The following is a 24,823-nucleotide window of genomic DNA, read 5'->3' on the forward strand; positions in this document are numbered from 1 at the left end:
GCAGTGGCTCTCCAAGGATGAAAGGGCAGCCACTAGAATAGTTGCCTCTCAAGTCATCAACACACAGTTGAGTGTTCAACATTAGATGAGCTAAAGCAGGAAAACTGGGTTACACTGAATGCAAATTGATCATCCTAATGAAAGAATAGACTCAAAGTTTAGGATGATCTGTATGCCAAATGTTTATATTTGAAAAGCAGCTTGTTCCTGCAAGTTGATCTGCAGATCTCAAGGTCAAAATATTGGGACATCCCTGAAATAATAAGGAGATTACAGCACATTTGTGCAATGAAGGTAATGCCAGATATCTGTGTATTCTAAAGGGGAATTATAAAATCTGCCTAATTGCATTAACAAAGGAAAACCCTGCAAATTGCAACAAAAAACCAGTAAGCAGGAAGCCAAGGTCAGGACCAGGTTGATGCACAGAGGGATCAGAAGTGGAGAGAGTGAGCAATTTCAAGTTCCTGGGTGTCATTATCTCTGAGGACCTAACCTGGATGCAACATATTGATGCAGCTACAAAGAAGGCAAGACAGCGGCTATATTTCATTAGGAGTTTGGGGAGATTTGATTTGTCAACTAAAACACTCGGAAACTTCTTCTACAAATGTACCATGGAGGGAATTCTGGCTGCATCACTGTCTGGTACTGCACAACACTGAAATAAGTTGCAGAAACTTGTAAAATGAGCTTCATCATGAGTGCCAGCCTCCGCAGTATCCACGACATTTTCAAGGACCGGTGCCTTAGGAAGGTGGCGTCCACTATTAATGATCCCCACAACCCAGAACATGGCCTCCTCGCACTGTTACTGTCTGGAAGGCACACTATTCTGTGCATTTCTGGTCAGATGCTGAATGCATTTCATTGACTTTGTATCTGTACTCTACACAATGACAATAAAGTTGAATCTAATCTAATCTAACATACTCTACGATTCAGAAATGGCTGCTTCCCTCTGCCATCCTGTTTCTAAATGGACATTGACCCCATGAAAACTACCTCACTACTTTTATATTTGTTATTTTGCAGTACTTATTTTAAGTTAAGTATTTAATAGACATCTATGTACTGAAGTAACTGAGTTTTTCCCCTCTATTTATCATGTATTTCATTGTACTGCTGCTGTAAAGTTAACACATTTCAACAACTTATGCTGGTGATATTAATTCTGATTCTGATGTTATTTCCTGCAATGCCTAACTAGAATGGAGAGGTGAATGCAAGAGTAAAATTTCAAAGCACCATTCTGTGATTGCAGTTAGTAATTGCTGCAGCATGACTAGGAATCAGGGTTCACAATCATGTAAACAAACTTTTCACAACTGGAAGCATAAGGAGAAAAGACTCAAAAGTTTGCATTAAAATGGTAATTGATGTTCAGGAAGATGCAAATAAAAAGGATGCAGCTGTGGACAGTTGCTTGGAAAGTGAAGTGCCAGGGGTAAGGGGGAGATCAGCATTAAAATGGAAGGCGCATTAAGAAAAACAGTATGCCATTTGGAACTTTAAATCTGCATGTTTCTAATCTGACCATAAAATTCCAGTTCACCCACTCACCCATTACACTTGTAAGGTTGTTTATTTTTCTTTCTGCATCATGTATATGACAAATACTTTTATTTTCCTCTTGAATGAATTGTGATAACAACTCATTTCTGCATTGAATTGGAGATTGCCCTGCCCTCATCGACCTTCTTGGTTACTACTTCAAAAACAACTAGTCAAATTAACTTGAGTCAAAATGTGTGTTTCTCTTCTGAATCTTCTGCCTGTAATGCTGCTACAAGAAGGTTTTTCATTGTACCTGTGCATACTTGTGCACATGACAATCAACTCCTTTGAACCACTCTAAAAATTCAAGGGGAAAATATCATTTGTGCTGACAACAACAGGAATTCTGCAGATGCTGGAAATTCAAGCAACACACATCAAAGTTGCTGGTGAACGCAGCAGGCCAAGCAGCATCTGTAGGAAGAGGTGCAGTCGACGTTTCAGGCCGAGACCCTTCGTCAGGACTAACTGAAGGAAGAGTGAGTAAGGGATTTGAAAGTTGGAGGGGGAGGTGGAGATCCAAAATGATAGGAGAAGACAGGAGGGGGAGAGATAGAGCTAAGAGCTGGACAGGTGATAGGCAAAAGGGGATACGAGAGGATCATGGGACAGGAGGTCCGGGAAGAAAAGACGGGGGGACCCAGAGGATGGGCAAGAGGTATATTCAAAGGGACAGAGGGAGAAAAAGGAGAGTGAGAGGAAGAATGTGTGCATAAAAATGAGTAACAGATGGGGTACAAGGGGGAGGTGGGGCCTTAGCGGAAGTTAGAGAAGTCGATGTTCATGCCATCAGGTTGGAGGCTACCCAGAGGGAATATAAGGTGTTGTTCCTCCAACCTGAGTGTGGCTTCATCTTTACAGTAGAGGAGGCCGTGGATAGACATGTCAGAATGGGAATGGGATGTGGAATTAAAATGTGTGGCCACTGGGAGATCCTGCTTTCATGCCATCAGGTTCGACTGGGGTGATATACTGCGTCCGGTGCTTCCGATGTGGCCTTTTATATATTGGCGAGACCCGACGCAGACTGGGAGACCGCTTTGCTGAACATCTACGCTCTGTCCGTCAGAGAAAGCAGCATCTCTCAGTGGCCACACATTTTAATTCAATGCATCTGGGAGGGAGGCATCACCAGCATAGGCAGGTGATGTTGTCCTGTAGTTGGTGATGTCCTGAATGACCTTCCACATGCACCGCTGTCTTGGAAGTGGCTGTGGATTCACTGGGCGTGTGCACGCTTTGCCTCTCTGATGGCCTGGGACAGTTTGGCCCTCGCTGTTGTTAGGGCTGCCTTGTTGCCTGCTCTGAAGGCGGAGTCATGGGTTCTCAGCAGCGCCCGCACCTCCGTGGTCATCCATGGCTTCTGGTTAGAACGTGTAGTGATAGTCTTGGCCACAGTGACATCATCAATGCACTTGCTGATGTAGCCAGTCACTGATGCCGTGTATTCCTCTAAGCTGGTGGAGTCACCATCGGTTGCACCCTCCCTGAACATGTGCCAGTCACTGTGCTCAAAGCAGTCTGTAAGAGCAGAGATGGCTCCTGCTGGCCAGGTTTTCACCTGCTTCAGAACTGGTCTGGAGCGTCTGACGAGCGGTCTGTATGCTGGGATTAGCATAACAGAGATGTGGTCTGAGTAACCGAGGTGGGGGCAGGGCTCCGCCTGGTATGTGTCGGGGATGCTTGTATAAACAAGGTCCAATGCGATCGCCATGTAGTCCTGTGTGGTCTGTAGTCTGTGGTTTTTGTGTTGTCTTGCGTAGTCTAGTGTAGTTTTGTGTTGTCTTATTTAGTCTAGTGTAGTTTTGTGTTGTCTCATTTAGTCTAGTGTAGTTTTGTGTTGTTTCATGTAGCTCCGTGGTCCTGAAGGAACGTTGTTTCATTTTTACTGTGTAAAAAGGCGGGAGGAGAAGATGGCGGCGCGCCTGTGTGTGCGCAGCCCTCTGGTGAAAACTGATATCGTATCTGTTAAATAGGGGCCGTGGACAGTTCTGATTTGATGGGGAATGGACGTGAAAGCACAGAGGAACATTCTGAAATTTCTGAAACGCCCGTTCGCTGCTGTCGTTACTGTGTGGTGGGGAATCTTTCGGAGGGTAGGCCTCAAAATCCTCGTCCTTGCCTGCTTTTGGCGACCGAGAAGGAGGTCGAATCGTTTGGACAGAGATGGCGCTCGGTACTCAGTGTCGGAGAGCTTATCAGAGCTCGAAGTTTTTGGATGACTCAGAGTCAGATTGTGGTCGGTATGGCAGGGAGAGCTTTTCTTCCTTCTCCCGTCTGCGTGAGATGTGGGACATTTGAGAAACTTTAAACTTTACTGTGCTCATGGACTTCTTCAAGTTATGGTATTGTTACACTGTTATAACTATATGTAATAATTATGTAGTTTTGTCAGTTTTTTTCAGTCTTGGTCTATCCTGTGTTTTGTGATATCATACTGGAGAAAAAATGTATCATTTCTTAATGCATGCATTACTAAATGACAATAAAAGAAGACTACGTGTCTTCATAATCTACTGTACGAGCAGTTTATAGTCGAAGTGACAATAAAAAGCGACTTGACTTTCAAGGAGCGGTGTCTCAGAAAGGCAGCGTCCATCATTAAGGACCTCTAGCACCCAGGACATGCCCTTTTCTCACTGTTACCATCAGTTAGGAGGTACAGAAGCCTGAAGGCACACACTCTGCGATTCAGGAACAGCTTCTTCTCCCCTGCCATCCAATTCCTAAATGGACATTGAATCCATGAACACTGCCTCACTTTGTTTTAATATATAGTATTTCTGTTTTCTGCACAATTTTTAATCTATTCAATATACGTATATTGTAATTGATTTACTTATTTTTATTATTTCTCTTCTATATGATGAATTGCATTGAACTGCTGCTACTAAGTTAACAGCTTTCACGTCCCATGCCGGTGATAATGAACCTGATTCTGATACAACCTCCCTGTCAGCTCCAGTGTTTTAGACCTCAGTTCTGTGATGTGACCCTGATCTGGTGACCCATTCCTGTTCCCATTCTTGCTGTTTTCCTTCATCGGCTCCATGTTTCACTATGCTTCGATAAATGAATCTGAATGTTATGAATTCTGCCTGGTACATTATTTTCTCTAGTCTTATTAAAACTTCTGTTGTCTTTTGGTGTATGAGGTTGTCCAGTTACAAGTTCACACCCTCACTAGACAGTGAAGGAGTTTCAGCCATGAATTTCTTTTGATTTACTCTTGAAAATTAGGATCTAGTATTAGGATGGCTGTATCTTTAGCAAAATATAGAAATTAGAGAAGATGGAAAATCTAGAAATTAATTTGCAGGCAGGAAAATGTAAAGGTTGATCAATCTAGTGAACATAGAACATAGTCTAGTACAGCACAGTACAGGCCCTCCGGCCCACATTGTTGTGCCGACCCTCAAACCCCACCTCCCATTTAACCCCCCACCTTAAATTCCTCCGTATACTCCATAGTGACCAATAGTATTGTGGTAACTGTGGGATGTGTTGTGGGTGTTCGTTGGGGGTGAGGTGCATCTGAAACCCTAAAGCAGGTTCCCAACCTGGGGTGCACGGAGCCCTCAGTTAATGTTAGGGTCCATGGCATAAAAAAGGTTGGAGACCTCTGCTCAAGAGCATCATAGTGATTATCATGCAGAGGAGGTGATAGAGACATTCATTTGAAATGTACTGATTAAAATCATTAGTTCTTTCACAATAAGAAGGCATTTCTTTTCAGTGACGAGGAACTTCTCAAAATGTCGTTGATGACACAGATGAATGATGGTGGCTTTCAGTACAGAAATAAATACCGCCATTTCCAATCACAAGATCATTGCTCTAAGGAGTGTCCAAGTAAACATTATGAATTATTTACATTCCCAGGAATTTATTCACTCAAGCTATTATTGCAACAGAAATTAATGCTAAGATTTTAAGACACTTAAAAACAAAACAAAAAAAAAAATCCAAACTCAGAATACCAACCAAACCCAAAAGGGATCTGTAAGTATGAGGCTAATACCACAAAGGATCTTTGGGAACTGTCTTGGCAAGGATGTCTGTGACCCAAAGGTGTACAATGGACGCTATTGCAGTTAGATGTTTCCAATATTGTTTCTGGAAATACTTTAAAATAAAACATTCACTTGACATGACCCCTCTCAAACTTTACTTCATTTCCTAGCCTTATTTGCAGTTCTGGAAAGCTATAGACATTCCATAAGACCCCACTTCCATTTTCTTATGCTCCAGGGGAAAAAGTCCTAATCTTCCCAGCCACTCCTCTTAAACCAAGCTCTTCAGTCCCGGCAACAACCTCGTAGATCATTTTTGCACCATCTCCAGTTTAATTAGATTCTTCATCATTAAAAGGTGACTAGATCTTCACCCAGTACTCCAAATGTGGCCTTACCAACATCTTGCATGTGTATCTTGGTTTCTGTGCCTAATTTGTAAAATGCCTTTAGAATTGTGCATAATTGGTGATTTTAATTGTGGAACCTTCACAGCAGCTGGAAGCTATTAGGTGTGTTGCTGCAGTGTGTCAGGACAGAGCTATCTGCATGGATTCTGTTCTCTCAATCTATTGTACTTAATATTTTCTTGAGCAATATTGAAGGGCTGCTAAGCAGCTATTTATACAGTAGCAATGCATTCTTCTTAACTCTCCATGGTGGTGGTGGGGGGGCGGAAATCTACTGAGCTTTCTCCTTAATGCTGGTACTTGATGCTAAATCTAAAACATTTTGTTTGCCAGTAGAAATTTGTCTTTGGTTTTTGTTGTTCTCAGATATCTTCAAAATATTGCATTTCCTGACGAAGGGTCTCAGTGTCAACTGTATTCATTTCCATGACCTGCTGAGTTCCTCCAGCATTTTGGTTATGTGGCTTCAAAATTTTAATATGCTAACTAAATTTCCTTCATATCATTCCATTCTTAGTCATTTCCTCTCTATGCAGGGATGAGAAAATGTTTCAGTGCCCTAACTATTGAATTGTGCTAATTGATCATTACCATTTTTGTAAAATGCCTGCTTTGAAAAGTGCAACTTTCTTTTGTCCCTTTACAAGATTTTTCCCTCTTTCTCACTCATTTGCAACCCAAATGTAATTTTACAGGATGTGGACATCTTGCCCACATACGTAGATCTCCTATGCACTTTCCTCATTTCCATTTCTTCCTTGTCAGAAAATTCTCTCAATGCCTCATCAAAATTATTTTGTGTGAAGTGATGTCCTAGTTTGTTAGGTCATGCTGGATTCTTACCAAGCCAGAAATATACCATTAATTTTCTTAATAACCTTCTTTTGCTGTTCTATTTATTCTGTTTCTTGTCATCAACATGAGTCATAGTTTTCATAAACTTGTGCAAAACCTTTTGAACATTTAGATGTATTATTTCACTGTTCAAATTTTTACCTACGTCAGAATCTTAGCTGTTGATTGAAGTGTAAACATATGCTCAGTACTTTGGTCCTGGACTTTGTGACCTTCCAACTCATTGTTCATGCCCAGTGACAGCATGGATTTTGTCATGTGATTTCCTTTATAATTTTTAGATTTTTTGTTGAACGAGATGTATTGAACCTAGCTTAAGGGTGCAAGTAAAAATTTTGTGCATAAACTTTATTTTCTTTTGAGTGGATTTTCTTATGAAATAGTGAACAATGCTGTTACTTCTGCATTATTTTTGTAAAAGAGAGCATCAGTGTCCCAGTGAGCCTACTTCATCTTGTTCACAAGTGAACCCCTGTAACATTCTCCAGCATAATCTATCAAATTCAGGTTTCAGTATATACCCATTGAGTCATCACAGGCATCTGAGGGACTTCAAGCATTCGTGGCTCTGAAGAATTTTTTCTTTACCCCTTTGCTGATTATGATCTTTTGCTCGAAGACTATGTCCATCGTTCCTTCTAGTGTAATTGATGCTCATGTTTCTCAGGGTTTGCACCCTGAGAAATGTGGGCTTTTCAAGGTAATCCTGCTTCAGCTGAACACCAGAAAATATGAATCCATACTGACAAGATAATTCTGCTTCAGCTGAACATCAGTAAATATGAATCCATATTAACAATTTCCTCTTGAAGGTCAGCCCTTTCAACCAGATATAAGATTATAAAGAATAAAAAATAGGAGCTGGCATAGGCAATTTCCCCTCATGCCTGTACTACCACTTCAATAAGACCATGGCGGATCCTTTAACCTTGGCACCACTTTTCTGAGCTAACCCTTTGAATAATTTCTAAAACTATATGAATCTCTTTTCTGTATATAATCTGGTGTCTGAGGCAATAAAGTTCATTCAAGTCCCTGTCCAGAAGCCTTTTGTTGCTCTTCTACCTCCATCACTTCCTTCATTTACATCAGTTACTTTGTGTAGGGAAAAAATGCCTCTCAAATCCCCTTTAAGCCTCCTCCCTCTCACGTTAAACCAAAGCCCTGTAGTTTCAGACATTTCATAGTCGTAGAGCAACCTGCACTGAAACGGGCCATTTGGCACACGCGTCCACGCCGACCAAAGTGTGTATCCAAGCCAGTTGCATCCACCTGACCTTGCCCATATCCCTCCAAACATTTTCCATCCATCCACCTGTCCAAGTGGCCTTCAAATGTAGTTACTGTACCTTCCTCAGCCACCCCATCCCTGGTGGCTCATTCTGCACACACGTCACCCCTTGTGTGAAGACTCTGTCCCAAGTGCCAGCTTCAAATTCCTTCCTTCTCACCCCAAACCCATGCACTCCAGGTCCTGATTACAAGGCATTGTTCAACTGTGGAGGAGTGATTTAAGCCTGACCTCTGGAGCTGTCCATTTTTTCTGCAACTGCAGAGGTTTCCTGGGTGTTCTAGATCCCTCTCCTATCCTAAAGATTAGTTGGCAACTTTAAATTACTCCTTGGTGTAGAGTAACATTGTGAAGAATCTAGTGGGAGTTGATTGGAATATTCGAGAGAGAGTAAGTTACTGATGTATGAGGATCTAAGGAGAGGTGCAATGAGACAAATGGGATCGCTCCCTTGGGAGCCAGTATGGATCTGATCGACAGAGCAGCCTCCTGCAACATTATAAGAAAAAGATATATTTAACAAATCTATCCCGTTTTTATCCTGTTAGCAAACGGGATTATACGAGGGGGGTGTGGGGGGGGAGGAAAAATGAATGTACTATTTTACAATTGCATTAATCATGCATAAATAATGAATAATCAATATCCCTAACAGAGAATGTAACTCCACATAGCTCGCCATTAGTTACAATCTGCTAACCAAAAAATGACCCCTTTAAGCAACACACACAAAATGCTGGTGGAATGCAGCAGGTCAGGCAGAAGAAGTAGGAAGAAGTACAGTCGACATTTTGGGTCAAGACCCTTCGTCAGGACTAATAGAAAAAAGAGATAGTAAGAAATTTGGGAGGGGGAGACCTGAAATGATTGGAGAAGACAGGAGGGAGAGGGATGAAACCAAGAGCTGGGATTGGCAAAAGGGATACAGAGCTGGAGAAGGGGGAGTATCATGGAACGGAAGGCCTTGGAAGAAAGAAAGGGGGAGGGGAGCACCAGAGGAAGATGGAGAACAGGCAAGGAGTTATTGTGAGAGGGAAAGAGAGAGGAACAAAATAAATAATAAATTAGGGATGGGGTAAGAAGGGGAGGAGGGGCATTAATGGAAGTTAGAGAAGTCAATGTGCATGCCATCAGGTTGGAGGCTACCCAGACGGAATATAAGTGTTGTTCCTCCAACCTGAGTGTGGCTTCATCTCGATAGTAATTACCCATTTAACCCTACTTGGTGCTTTCTGTCCATTAACCAGCCTTTTATTCCAAATAGATAATAGCATTCTTGTCAGCATGTTTTGTGTAACAATCTCCTGTGTGCACTTTTATTAAATGACTTCTGAACATACAAATTTGCTCGATCGCACTATCCACTTTACCGGTTAGACCATTAAAATATCTGGATTTGTCAAACCTGGTTTCTCTCTTATAAAGCTGTTGATTTGCTCAGTATATAAAACAAATGGAGAAATTAACATTCCAGTGAGATTTTCAACTTCATGCTCTGCTAGTGTGATTCTTGAAAAAATGTTGCTTTCATTGTATTTTCCTGCTTTCCTTCCGATTAAACATCGAGCTGTATTTACTAAGTAGCCTTGACATTTGCAAGTCACCAAGTTAATATGTAAGAAGAATGACTTTTTAAATGTAAGTTATTATTTTTGAAGTATTCCTTTCTTTACTCACCAGTGGAATTAAAGCCTGAACTATTAGAAATATATGGATGGAGCTGTGAATGAAGAAGCTGAAGTTTTTTTTCCCACAAACAAGAAAAAATCTACAGATGCTGGGAATCCAAGCAACACACACAAAATGCTGGAAGAACTCAGCAGGCCAGACAGCAGCTATGGAAAAGATAATAGTTAACATATCAGGCCAAAACCCTTTGGCAGGACTGGAGGAAAAAGAAGTGAGGAGTAGATTTAAGGTGGAGGGAGGGGAGGGAGAAACACAGAGTTATAGGTGAAACCAGGAAGGGCAGGGGGTTGTGGATGAAGTTGAGAGCTGGGACGTTGATTGGTGAGAGAGAAACAGGGCTGGAGAAGGGGGAATCGAATATGAGAGGACAGATGGCCATGGAAGAAAGAAAGGGGGGTGGTGGGAGGAGCACCGGAGGAAGGTGATGGGCAGGCAAGCAGATAAGCTGAGAGGAAAAAGGTGATGGGGAATGGGTGGGGGGGGGGGGAGGGTCATTACCGGAAATTCGAGAAATCAATGTTCATGCCATCAGGTTGGAGGCTACCCAGGTGGAATACAAGATGTTGTTCTCATCTGGGTAGCCTCCAACCTGATGGCATGAACGTCGATTTCTTAAGCTTCCAGTATTGTCTTCCCCCTTTACCATTCTCCATTCCCTTTTCCCTCTCTCACCTTGTCTCCTTACATGCCCATCACCTCCCTCTGGTGCTCCTCCCACTTTTTCTTCCATGGCCTTCTGTCCTTTCCTGTTCGATCTCCCTTCTCCAGCCCTGTATTTCTTTCACCAATCAGTTTCCCAACTCTTACTTCATCCCTCCTGGTTTCAACTATCACTTTGTTTTTCTCCCTCTTCTCCCCCCCCCCCCCGCACTTTTAAATCTACTCATTTTTTTCCCTCCAGTCCTGCTGAAGGGTCTCGGCCCAAAACACCAACTGTATTGTTTTCCATAGGTGCTGCCTGGCCTGCTGAGTTTCTCCAGCATTTTGTGTTGTGTAGCTTGGATTTCCAGCATCTGCAGATTTTCTGTTGTTTTAACTTTGAACTAGTCCCTTTTATGTATAGTATCAAAAACATGTTTCAAAAGAAGACAAAGTGAAGTTTTTCCTCTCAAAGTTTCAGAACAAAACTTGTTATAGTTTAACATGTTTGTCACAAAAATAGTTGGGAGTTACAGGAAGAGAGCCCAATGTATACAACTGAGGCTCAAACGAGGAGGTTGGAACTGAGCATTCTGTTATTTCAGTAATGTATTCTAAGTGAACGCAACAGTATGACATATTTCTTAAGTAGTTACAATTTGAAATTATTTATGTTTACACTGAGAAATCAGTAACATGGTTTGTATTCTCAGAAGGTTGTTGAATTATTCAGGTTTTGCAGGAAGTATCAACTGAATAAAGGCTGAATAATCAACTGAAAATGAGATAAGTACACAAATAGTATGTTCTCTTAACAGAGGGCTGTTGGTAGACAAAATCCAATTTAGTTTAGTCTTAACTCTTTTGGTGAAGGCTACAAACCACATTCTAATGGGCATGAAATCACCATCAGCTGTATAGAAAATTGAGTAATGTTCACCTGCCTGTGACAGGAGCCAGCTACCGGGGGAAAATGCACCATTTCTGAAAAGAACTTGTTGAACCTACTATGTTTTTCGTGAAGATGTTCTTCTTGTAAAGTTTAATAGTGGTTGGCAGACCAACATAAGGTGCATTACCTCCACGTACTGAGTTGGAATGTGGAGCAAAGAGATAAGTATCCCACTAAATTTGCTTTCCCCCCCCCAAGGAAATCCACAAATAATATCAAAAAGTCTAATACTTTACAAAAAGTCAAATACACACTATTATACATGACGATGGCAGTGATATCCTGCCAAACTTTCCATGTTAAACTGTGTCTGTCCCAAAGGTCTCATTTTAGCAGTTGGATGTTTCTTTTGTGCTTCATAGGAACTGCGTTCAAACAGTATATGCTACTGTTTGATGTTAGCCTTGTGTTCATCCGCATACCTACAAACTTTACCACTCTTTCTTGTTTAGGAAATTTACCATGTAACTGGAGAGAAATTGTGGGTGTAATGTTCCAGTTAGAAAAACCACTAACTTGAGTCTTTCAACAGAAAATTTAAATCCCCACCAACATCCCCATTCCTCTACTTCATTAATAGCTGCCTGCATTTTCCTAACTATATAATTTATATGGCTGTTTCTTTTCCACACTGCACCATCATCAGCAAATAACCATTTGGAAATGTCTGAGCCAACACTTAGGAAAATATCATGAATCATAATATTAAAAAGGAGTGGGCTATACACAGTTCCCTGTGGAGTCCCATTCTCTATCTCGTGCTCCTTAGAGAATGTTGTTCCCACCCAACTTCTATCTTAGTCATAGAGTGCTATCACATAAAATATCTTGAATCCAGTTGAACCATCTATTACCATCTTTTCCAGTTTAAGCAGCAACCTTTCATCTTGGAGACATAAAGAACAGCACAGAAATGGGCCCTTCAGCCCCTCTGTTCCATGACAATCCATTTAAACTGCCTGCACCCATTGGCCTGCACTGATATCATAACCCTCCATACCCCCACCTTCTATGTACCTATCCAAACTTCTCTTAAACATTGAAATTGAGCTCACATACACTACTTGTGTGGGCAGCTCATTCCACACTCGCAGCCCTCTGATTGAAGAAGTTCCCCCTCATGTTCCCCTTAAACTTTTCACCTTCAACCTTAACCCATGACCTCTCATAGTCCCGCCCATCCTTAGTGGAACAGGCCTGCTTGCATTTACCCTATCTATACCCTCATAATTTAATATACCTCTATCAAATCTCCTCTCAATCTTCTACGTTCCAAGGAATAAAGTCCTATCTTGTTCAAGCTTTCCTTATAACTCATGTCCTGCAGTCCTGGCAACATCCTTGTAAATTTTTTCTGTACTCTTTCAACCTTATTTACATCTTTCCTGTAGGTAGGTGACCAAAACTGCACACAACACTCCAAATCTCCATTGCTTCCTGCCATCTCCACACCCTTCCTACCTGAGAGCAATTCCCACTGATAGTCTCAGTCCTTTGCTTCAATCCCAATCCTCTCCATGTGACTCCATCACCAGCAGACAACTCCTTCCAAATGTCTTTTGTGGAGATGAACACTCAACAGCCCCTTTTAGATACGCTTGTACACCTTGTTAATGCAAATATCTAATTAGCTAATCATTTAGCAGCAACTTGATGCATAAAATCACACACATATGGTCGAAAGATTGTTATTGTTGTGCTTTAAGTGACTTTTACCATGGAATGATTGTTGGTGCCAGATGGGGTGGTTTGAGTATCTCAGAAACTGCTGATCTCCTGGGATTTTCATGCACAACAGTCTCTAGAGTTTACAGAGAATGGTGTGAAGAAAAAAAATTGTTCAGTGAGCAACAGTTCTATGGCGAAAATGCCTTGATAATTAGAGAGGTCAGAGGACAATGGCTAGACTGGTTCAAGCTTGTAGGAAGGCAACAGTAACTCAAGTAATCATATGTTATACAGTGGTGTTTAGAAGAGCATCGAACCTTGAAGTGGATGGACTATAGCAGCAGAAGACCACACCTGTAAAATGGCCTCAGTCTATTTCTCTTGTGTATATTTACTTGCTTAATCCTAATGCAATGTTAAAAGAGACCTTTTATATAGTATATAGGTTTTATTTTGTACGTGAAGTAGGTTAACCCATAATTATCTTTTGGTTCGATTAATGTTGGCCATGAATATAATCAAGAGTTTGCCATTGCTTTTGATTATTTTAATTTTGTATTCAAAACAAGTGTAAAAAGTCAATAATGCATTCAATAATGGTTGATTCATTTTACTGTGAATTTGGACACAGCTATTTGCAAAGATTCAATTCAGACTCCCTACAAGCAGAAGATCAGTCTTTGAAATTAAAGTCTTTAATCTAAAATGCTGTTTCATCACCGAAAGCAATAGACAATGGAATTGTTTCAAATTATTTTCTAACATAAAAATACCAAAGATATAAAGCATTAACTAATGTTAAAAGTAATGCTGTGGTCATATCATTCTTGGATTTATTTGTTGCCTGAAATGGGCTGTTAAACATGTGACAAGCCCAGCTGATGTTTTTGTGAGAATGGGCCACTGCAAATTCTCGTGCACTTTGTCTGCAAAAGATCAGACCTTAAATGCTTAACATGTAAAAATGCCTTTCTTCTGCATATGCTATGGTAGGTCATGGGAACAGATGGGGAAGGGGGCAGGGAATGAGGGTGATGAATGTCTGCAGAGTGGTGACGCCAGGGTATTAGTTATGGAATTTGGAATATTAAGGGTTGAGGTTGTGTATTTTTTGTTTGGGGAGAGGGTGATGCAGATGTGGGAAACGTTTGGTTTGCAGATGGGTGAAGGGAACGGGTAGAGTCTGGGATGAAGTGAAGGGAGGAGGGGTTATGGTCTGAAAGTAGGTCCTGAGTGAGAACAATAGATGATGTTAAACCTGAAGAGAACCCAGAATCAGATACTATGCAGTGGGACTTTCTGAGCAAGGACACTGTGCCTCATCAAAGCTGGCAAAGCATAGTCACTGATACAGGATATTGTCACTGTTTCCAATTGCTGCATTATCAGATCAGCATATCCTTTTGACAAGGTAAGGGGTTATCGGGAAGTTGGTTGAGCAAGCTGAAGAGAATATTAGAAACCTTTAAAGTAGCACCATGCTCCCTTTGTTTTACATCCCCTCCAAGGGAATTAGATGAGTTGTCAGTTTAACATTTTGCACAAAAGAATGCATCTCTGATGGTCTTTTGTTCCTTGGCATGTCAGCCCAGAAATCCTGTTTGCATCTCTGAACTGGGGCTTGTCCTTGCAGTATCAGTGAGGATGCTACCACTGAGCAGCAGTTGACATAGGCTATTGCAAAGCGGTCTTTTCCACTGCAACTTCTATCCTACCTTAATTTATGGCAGCAACTTCCATTTTTAAAGTGTCTTCATTACAGCAGGATCTTTGAGTGCATCCCAGGGTCTCTCTCAAACAAAATCTGACAAGCAGAATGCCAAAATGATGGTCAGTGGGTAAGTTTTAAATGAGATGAGAGATAAAGTCATGGAAAAGTCTGAGAAAAGAATCTTGAAGCCTTTGATCTTAACAGTTAAATGTAGTTGGAGTGGAGTTCAAGAGGCCAGAAATGGAGGAGCATGCTCTTTCAGTGTAATGGGGCTGGAGGAGATTAGAAAGTTAAAGCCACAAAAAGGAATTTTAAAAACTGTCAATGTATTTAAAATTTAAAGCATTGCTTAACTGGAATCCAATGCAGATCATCAGGCATAGGGATTGGATGGGATTTGGTGTGTGTTCAGACGGAAGCAGCAGAGACTTGCAGGGCACCCGTTTTTATGGAACGTAGAATGAGGGAGGTCATCTGGAAGCCTGTTTGACTAATCAGCTGAAGATGACCCATTTTGTCAGCAGTTGATCTGAGGCTGAGGTTAAGTCGGCGGCTATTCGAACATGGAAATCATCTTAGTTCTTTGGCAGGTATGTCATCTCTTGTTTCATTCTCACACTGGTTTCAGACAAGTGCCACAAGGCGCTGTTTGAGACTTGGCCCATTACATTGGTGTCACCTGCGAACTTGTAGATGGAGATAGAGCAGAATCTGCCCACATATTCAGGGGTAGGGGGCTAAGGACATAACCTTCTGAAACACTGTCAAGGATAATCATGGTGATTTTGCTGTTTATTCTTAATGATTGTGGTCTGTTGATCAGGAAATCACAGAGCCAGTTGCAAAGGGAGGTGTTGAGTCCCACATCTAGGAGTTTGCAGTTATACTATTCAAGGTGGAGCTGTAGTCATTAACACTAGTCTAGTGTAGATGTCGTTACTGTCCAGATACTTCAGAGATGAGTATAGGGCCAGGGAGATGGCATCCACTGTGGACCTATTTCAGTGATTCTGTTGATGTTGTTTGGGACACTGGAGTTGATTGTACTAGAAAGCTTGAGTTAACGTGTCTCAAGTTTTTAAAGAGATACTAGACAATAGTGTAGCTGTCAAAAAGAACAGTTTAAAGCAATATTCCAGATGTCTTTGTGATCCAATAGAAAACAGAACCTGTATTGCGGAAGCTATTGGGCTGAAATTTCAAGGATACAATTTAGCGAAGATTCTTTAATACATCTTTGCATACTTTGGAAGCATTTCTACTGAGACGTAACTTTAGAAAGCAAGTATTCATCAGTAAAGTGTGTGCTTTGAAGAAACTGAATACCTGTATTTACTCATGCCGGATGAGAGAACACATTAAAGAAAGGAGTACCATTCTGGTTTATGGGCCGGGTTTTGCTGCAATGGGCCTGCTATTCACAGTCTCTGCTTGAGGTCCCACTCTTTTCGCATTAGCCGCAGCTGGATGCAGAGGGCCCATCTTGCGCATAGTAACTGCCTACAGAGCTCACAGCTACTGTATCATATTCACTTCTTGAAGGACTATCTCCATTGCAGCCACAGTACAGCAACAAAAAAGTGTATTATGAAGGTGAAGGGAAATTAGGTGGGATTGGTTGGAGGTTAGGAGGTGACACAATACTCCCCTGTGGACTTGGATATCCCTTGTGCAATGATCTGGACCAGTGGCTCGCAAGACAACTAGTCCCTGAATAATCTCACTGAATTTTGTACAGGAGTGCACAGTGAATACATATTGTCATCTTTGCCTGTGATGCTATGGATATGTGGAGTACAGAAAATTGGGTTTGACAGAGGATATGGGCAAAACATCATTGTCTCCTTTAATTTGCAATATTTTTTGCTGATTGCAATAGGATTTTCTCCTTGTTTTACTGTGAATGGGGAAACTCACACCTTCAAAGGCCCACTTATGTTGGTATTTGCAAACACAGCCTAGCACATTGATTAACATATTCAATGATGCAACTGACTCTGGGCAAACGTCAGCTGTGCAGTGTGGAATCGAGCCCAGAAGTGCTTGTGCTAATTCCCCAATGGTCACCAGTTGACCAAGAAATGATATCTAGCATGATTTACTTTGTGCAGAATTATAAATTTTACACAGATCATGCATTTTTAAGAAAAACATTCAGTTTCTTGGCAATAGTGTGCTTCAGTTACTTGGATAGATTGTGCAGTAAATACACGTTGGATTTTTGGCATATACTTTAAAAGAAAACTTGGAGATTTATGAAGACCATAAATGCCTAGTGGAATCACTCACCGTTGGGAGTTCTTTGGATATTTTTTTCACAGTTAACACTTCATAAATGACTTGATAATGCATCTCAGATTTACTCTTGCAACTTTCTTGGCCTTGCATCAAAATCTTAAGGTCATTGGAAGTTAAATAAATTAGGACACAACACTGAACTGATGAAGAATAGCTGTAACTTTTATTGCAGGGGTTATAATTTGGGTGGTAAATATCCTACTACCAGACCATTATATTCCAGTTCAATGCCATGTTTGAAAGGGAGAAATATGAGACAGGTTCTAGATCTAGTTAAGACTGGGCAGATCTGCTAATGGTAGTGACAGGTGTTTTCAGAATAAAAATAATTTTGTTACCAAACCAGCTTTCACTTGGGAGGGCTGGTCAGTATTGACCAATACTGACCAAAAAGAGAGAGAATGGATGTAAAAATGTACAAACTAGCACAGATCCTGGAAATTACAAGCAAAACAACTTCAATGACGCTAAACTGCAAAACAGAGTAGAGAAAGAAGTTTGTGATTGATATCAAACGCAATACTTTAAATTGCACCCGGAGAAAGTGGTCACATTTGCCTAGGTGGATTGAAAACAAAAGGATAATATTGCCAATGAAAATCAAGAAATAGCAGACAGTAAGTATTTTGCATCAGTTTTTCTAACCAAGAAAGAGGATGCATGCAGGACATCCCAAGTAGACTAGTATTGAGTCTGGGATGAACACTTGCAAAGATTAGCCTGAGAGAATTGAGGAATTTGGGGTAGCATGATAGCGTAGTGGTTAGCACAGTACAGGCAGCCCAGGCTCAATTCCTGCCACCCAGGAACTTGTATGCTTCCCTGTGACCAGTTGGGTTTCCTCCCTCAAACTAAAGACCTACCGCTGGTAGGTTAATTGGTCCTTGTAAATTGTCCTGTGATTAGACGAGGATTAAATTGGCAGATTATTGGGCAGCATGGCTTGAAGGACTAGAAGGGCCTACTTCGTGCTGCACAGGTTTCCCCTGCCGTCCGAAGGTACAGCATTCCTGTGAAATGGTTCGTAAGCCGGAATGTCGTAAAGTAAAGAAGCAGTTACCATTTATTTATATGGGAAAAATTTGTGAGCGTTCACAGACCCAAAAATAACCTACCAAATCATGCCAAGTAACACATATAAACCTAACTTAACAGTAACATGTAGTAAAAGCAGGAATGATATGATAAATACACAGCTTATATAAAGTAGAAATACTTCTCTACAATCATTGTCACTCTGTTCCCCATAGCGAAAATCTCACGCAAGCGCTCTCAGCAAAAACACTCTCTCCAGTAACCTTTAAGCTATGAAGCTGCCAAATCATACCAAATAACGCATAAAAATACACAGCCTATATAAAGTAGAAATAATGTATGTACAGTGTAGTATCACTTACTGGAATTGGGAAGACAGCGCCGAGCACACTGATGATGGTGTGTTAGGCTGAGTTGTCGGAGGTTGGGGTGGTGTAGTGGTCCCCACCCTCCAGGCAGTGAACCAATACCGATCCGCGAAGCATGCAGGGGTACAGCGGTGGCCGGGACGCACCCAGCACATCTTTAAGAAAAAAAGCTGAAATAAACAAGCGAATCGCCTCTGATCTGGGCCGACATTTATGTGCCAGGCGGCACCTAATTAATTAGCTTGTTTATTTCAGCTTTTTTCTTAAAGATGTGCTGGGCGCGTCCCGGCTACTGCTGCATTCTCCGTGGCAATGTATCTGTCCGTGGCCCCGGGGTTGGGGTGGTGGGACACTGGGGTGTCATCTCATCGTCGTCTATTTCTATCAGGGCAGGCAGATCGTCATCTTCTATGTCTGCCTGCCTCAGTGTCGAAGGTCGAGGTTCATCGTCTGCTGTGGCTGATGTGGAAGGCTTGAGAAACGACAGTATGCTTGACTGCTTAGCCTCACGCATTTTTCTATCATACAGTTCTTTGTAAGCACTCAAACCATCCTGCAAGTATGCCCTAAACCGACGTTCCCTTTCAAAATTAAAGTCGTACTCTTCTGCAATCATTGCAACGAAAATCTCATGCGGTTGCTTCACGTTCAGTTCCTGGACGACTTCACTTTCGGTCCGTTCGCTACTGCATTTCAGTTTTGATTGTTATCCTTTCCTCCTCCAATTGCATCAGCTCTTCATCAATCAGATCTTAGTCATGGGATGCCAAAACCTCTTCAACATCATCTTCGTCAACTTCCACAAGTCAAACTCACTTTGTCCTTGCTTCGTTCACCACAATCGAAACGCTTAATTATGTCTAGTTTTACGCTAAGCGTAACACCCTTATGAGCTCTTTCAGGCTTTTCCGATACCTTAGAACTCGTCTTGCTAACGGCTGCTCACAGGCACATGTTTAAGCAATGCCGGCTAGAATGCAGTTCCGGGGGAGGAGCTTGGCTGCTCTGGGTGCGCACTGCCTTTTATCGTAACAGTGAAAACACCTTCTGTTAGCGAAAACAGGTGATTAATGTAGGACTTTCGTAGCAGTGAGGTTTCGTAAAGTGAACGTTCGAAAAGCGGGGGACACCTGTATCTCAATAAATAAAAAGAAATAAAGAACATAGTGACAGTAAAGGGTGACAGATTCCCAGACCTGGTGTTTTCCAATCCAGGGTTTTATACAAAAGAACAGCTAAAGATGGGAACATGTTGTAAATGCCCCCATTTCCAGAACTATTTCATTGCTTTGGGAAGCAAAGGATTTTATGTTCCTTAAGAAGGGAGAAAGGAGAATAATCTGGGCACGAAGATGGGTTAGCATAATATGGCGGAAATTGCATATCAACACATAAGCATACTCACTATAATTTTAGTTTACTCACTATAATTATAGTTACTCACTATAATTTTACAGCTACTAAATCTAGGTCATAGTTTGCAACTCCAAATATATTTGAAGTGACTAAAGTAGGGTATATGGTGTCATTGATACGCTGCTGCAAAGGGAGGTTCCAGTTCGACCACATCAATTTTAGGAGCTGAATCTTTAGAAAGATATTCTGGCCTATGAAGAAATGCTAGATAAATTCACTAATGTACACATTCTGTTATGCTTCAGAGACTTAAATTGGGGATATCATTTTTTAACAATTCTGGGCTTCATCCACATTTGGGATCCATGACCCAAAAGGTTAGTGGGGCGGAAACTCCTGTCTTGCTTATCATTATGTGACTGGATTTCAGACGGAGTTGAATGCACAGTGGCCTCAATATGTTCGGTTTTTGGCTCAACTGAGGCAAAATTCTGTCATAGTATGGAGACCCAACCAGTTCTTCCTCAAATTAATTTCAATGCTTTAATTTACTAAGTACTATAATAGGAAGTATAATTCTATACAATTTATTTGGAGCTTAGACCAAAGACGTAAGCACAATAATTATACTGCTCTAGTTAAATTGAGCAGTTTGCAGTTTATGTAAGGGATTGGGTTATGAGTGTATTATTCGGATTAATGTTGTTACATGTCCTTTTTTGGCAGAGTGAAGAGAATAATGTCTGAAGACTGTCAATCATACTGTGACCGAAATGCCCTAGGGGTGTTTTTGGAGTAGAGCCAAGGTACGTTAAAGTGTGACATTTTTGCTTGTAGACATTAACAGTTTAGAATTGGTGCACAAATCCGATGTAGTTCTTAAAGACCATCGTATTGTAGATGTTGTGTAAATTATAGAACTTTTCATATTGTTGGAGCAACCCTAAATGGATAGTCTTGGTATTTTAATCTGGGCAAATATGTGACAGCATTTCAGATAGGAAGGTTAGGTGACCTATTTTAGAGTTATGAAATAAATAATGACTTGTATCTTGCTCTTCGAATCATATCATGGAATGTTTCATGTCCGCCTCACAGAACAACCACGAGTTAGGTTTAACACTCCATTTCAAAGATGGAACAATTTGTGGACCAATTTCTCAGTGTTGCACAGAATAGAAGTTGTTTTGCATATGACCAAATCTGATGAAATATTGATCAAACATGTGTTTGAAAATATTTTAAAAGTTGCATTTAGTTTCAGTTTGCAATCTGAAGCTGGGTGTAGCATAGTTTTTCCAATCTTAAGATCGCTATTTTCACTAAAGAGAGTATTTTTTAGTATTTGGTAAAGAAGCCACTGGAGTTTTCAGTGTTTCGCTTTACTGATTGCTAAAGGACCTCTGATTAGATACGGTACTATGAGTGGCTATCTTTCCAGCTATAGTACTGGACAGATGTCAGAGGAGATGAGCTGCGACTTTTCTTCCTCAGTTTGTTGATGTTTTCCTTATTTAGATGGTGGCTACTTGTAGGAAATGCTCATAACATTCAAGCTCAGCCTTTCATTGTATCAGGGTTCCTAATAGCAGTGACAAAGTTCATTTCTTTGTTCAAATTAAAATCTTTAAATTTCAGTCGGGATAAATCTGAATGAAAATTTATTAACAAAGTGTGGCCTTAGAGCTTGTGCTTTTATACAGTAGTCATTTTATTCCGCGTGAGCCAATGCTTCTGACTTAAATTCCTAGTTGACGATTCTTGATTTTAAAAAGCTAAAAACCCTTTCTGAATTTATCGCTATAATTACCAGGCTGAATCATTACATTGAGTATGCACACCAATAACTTAAATATTCTGAAATGTTGACTTGTTGGATATTCTTTTCCGTAAACAGCTGTACTCAGTGGATGAGGTTTATTTGTTCTTGGCTGAGCTACTACTTCACCTGGGGCAAGGAGAGCGACCCATGCGGAAAGTGTGCTTGTATTAAATGATTTTTTTTTTGAAAGCAGTTGTGCAGAGATCCAGGTGGTTTTACCATCTGGGCTAAAATGAGACCAGATGGAGAAGTGAAAGAAAGGGAATAAAAATCTAAGATTAGAGAAGCAGAAACTAATTAACTTAAATTTAAAAATGCATATGCAAGAGATAGGATGGTGTTTCATTAATTTATCTGTGTGCGCACATATGCTGGTAATGCTGGTGGATGTGCAAATAGTGGTAGAAGGAAAGCCGTTAGATCCAATTTAAAGACTTTGTTTTCTTTTGCCTGCACCAGGAAATTATTAGTTCAAGTGTAAAAGGACCTGCACCTGTGAATGCAATTTTTTTTGGTTTAGTGACTGTCAGAAAATGATTGATTGGCATGTTTCAGCTTTTAGCAATTTGCTTTCTTGAAGTTGCAAATTTTAAGATTGTGGAAGTTAAAATATTAGAGTCCATTGAAGCTGTGTGCTCTTTGTGTGTTTTGATTTTAGATGATACAATGGTAGAAAGTAATCAAGTTACATTATCTTCATTTTCAAGGTGTGCACTGTAGTATTGAAAGATTCCTTTATCTTAAACGTCAGGAAAATGCCCTCTAACAATTTTTTCCTTCACTGAGAGTACAGAATCAATCACAACTGGCTAATTCACTGTCACAAGAAATATTTTTTAAAAAATACTCTGCAGTTTGTACTTGCTGCAGTATTCCATGACCTAAATTGTAAACTTTCATACAAGTAAAATGGCTGACTGACGAATGGAATCCACTTGGCAATCTTATTGTTGTTACTAAAAGGAATTTTGGTTTAAAGCAGATCACTTATTAATTTTCTACGCTGTTCTATTTCAGTGATGGATCATTAGTTACCTCGTTTTGTTGCAAACTTGGTATATTCCAAATATATAGCTTCAAAATGTAGCATGTTTCAATTGATATGAGTTATACATGTGGATGAAATTTAATAAATTCTGTAAATAATATTGTATGCACTGAATTTGTGTTTGATACCAAACAATGTAATAATATGGTAATGCTGTATAGGAAAAAGTACTCTTTTATTTTAAAAGGCAACAGCATTTTGGTTATTGGTCCTGATGTATAATGTGGTACTGAACCATTGTTCCCAACCAAAATCTCCAGTAAAGAAAATGTTTCAGTGGTTGGCATTGCACCCCAATAAGTGGTAGGATTTGTTGAGAGCAGTTTATTTGAAATTCTACTGTTTGGTTATCAATTATGTACTTGATGCCCGTATAATGTGTATCTCCATCCGCCGTTTCTGCAATAATAAAATGGCCATGCCAGCCTCTCAGAAGAGCTGAACACCATTTTGCTCTTAGACAGACGGTCAATGTTTTATTCCACAAGTATTACACTGTATGAGCACTGTACTGTGGCCATCTAAAATTTAGAAATGCTCATCCTTGACTTAATTAGGCTTCTGTTGACTATCTCATTGTCATCTGCATCCTAACAGTGTACTTCAATGAATCATAACTTGGCCAATGATCCATTTGGAGCTTAAAACCCCATCTATCTCAATTTTGAATGTACATATTGATTGATTAACTGTATCCTTTGTGGAGAAATTACTCCTTTTGTCAGAACTAAATGATTGAACCCTCATTCTGAGCCTGTATCTCAGTTCTACTTCGGGCAAAGGAAATTACCACTTGCATTTTCCTGGTCAGACCTCCAAGAATCTTTGTTTCAGGAGACTAGTACTCACTTTTCTTCCCATTACAGTCATGCTGTGTAACTTTTCCTACAGGACAAACCTCTTGCATCAGGGAATCAATGCAACAAATTTTCACTACTTTTCTTCAAAGGTGAAAGGACTGTGCAGAGTTGTTGAAATATAGCCACACCAAAGACCTGTGTAAAAACAGAAAGAAATCAGTAAAAGCTATGTTCTATTTGCCTTCCTAATTGTTTGCTCTTATGTTCATGTAGGCTTTCTTTGATTATAAAAAAAATTTCAAATCCTTCTGAATAACTGAAGATCTTGCTGATTTTTTTTCTTCTCACTGCTTTCTCTTAAATTTGTTTTTTCCAATTTTCTCCTGAGGTGGATAATTACATCTTCTCAAGTAACAATTCATTTTCTCAATCATGTAAGTCATCTGTATTTCTTTGTAGCTAATTTGGCATATTCCATACAGTTTACTTTCTTACCTGACATTTATCATTAGACAACTTACATATATTATGCAATATCTCCTTGTCCAGGCCAGTGATTTAAACTGCAAATGGCTGAGGTCCAAAGCACTGTTCCTTCCCCTCCATTAGTCAGAACTTGCCAGCCTGAAGAGAGGTCATTAATTCCTAATTTATATACTTATGATCAATAACTAATTCTCAATCCATGCTAATATCCCGAAACCATTGGCTCCTGGTGTTATATACCAACCACTTCAGAGACATTATAAACAGTAAAAATATTTAAGTCATTATAGGTATTGGTTCATTATTGTCACATGTATCAAGATACAGTGAAAAGCTTGTCCTGCACACTGTCTATACACATCAAATCATTGCAGAGTGCATTAAGCAAGAATAAAGTATTAATAACCATGTGGAATAAAGTGTAAAAAGCTACAGTGAGAGTGCAGTTCAAGATCATAATGAGGTAGATTGTGAGGACAAGAGTACACCTTATTGTACAAGAGTCTGATAACATTGGCATGGAAGCTGTCCGTGAGCCTGGTGGTATGTGAGTTCAGACTTTTGTATCTCCTGCCTGATGGGAGAGGGGAGAAGTGAGAATATGCAGGGTGGGTGGGGTTTTTAATTATGCTGGCTGCTTTCCTGAAGTCAGCGAGAAGCATAGACAGAGTCTATATTGAAGGAAGGCTGGCTCCTGTGACTTGTTGGGCTGTGTCCAGAACACTCTGCAGTGTCTTGTGGTTACATGCAGAGCAGTTGTCATACCAAGCCGTTATCCATCTGATCTGCATGTGACCGCAAGAAACTGCAGAGAGTTCTGGGCAA

At 40.4% G+C, this 24,823-nt stretch overlaps 1 protein-coding gene across 10 annotated transcripts in view; it reads left to right on the top strand.

Annotated features, from left to right (window-relative positions):
- Positions 1-24,823, top strand: part of ncoa2 (nuclear receptor coactivator 2) — a 346,138-nt gene that overhangs the window by 101,889 nt on the left and 219,426 nt on the right. For all 10 annotated transcript variants that reach the window (XM_072253878.1, XM_072253913.1, XM_072253869.1 and 7 more), the window contains exon 2: positions 20,569-20,648. The gene's annotated coding sequence lies outside the window, so the exon portion shown is untranslated. The remainder of the gene's footprint in view (positions 1-20,568; positions 20,649-24,823) is intronic.

Source organism: Mobula birostris, chromosome 1, assembly GCF_030028105.1.
Source record: "Mobula birostris isolate sMobBir1 chromosome 1, sMobBir1.hap1, whole genome shotgun sequence".
Lineage (NCBI taxonomy): Eukaryota > Metazoa > Chordata > Chondrichthyes > Myliobatiformes > Myliobatidae > Mobula > Mobula birostris.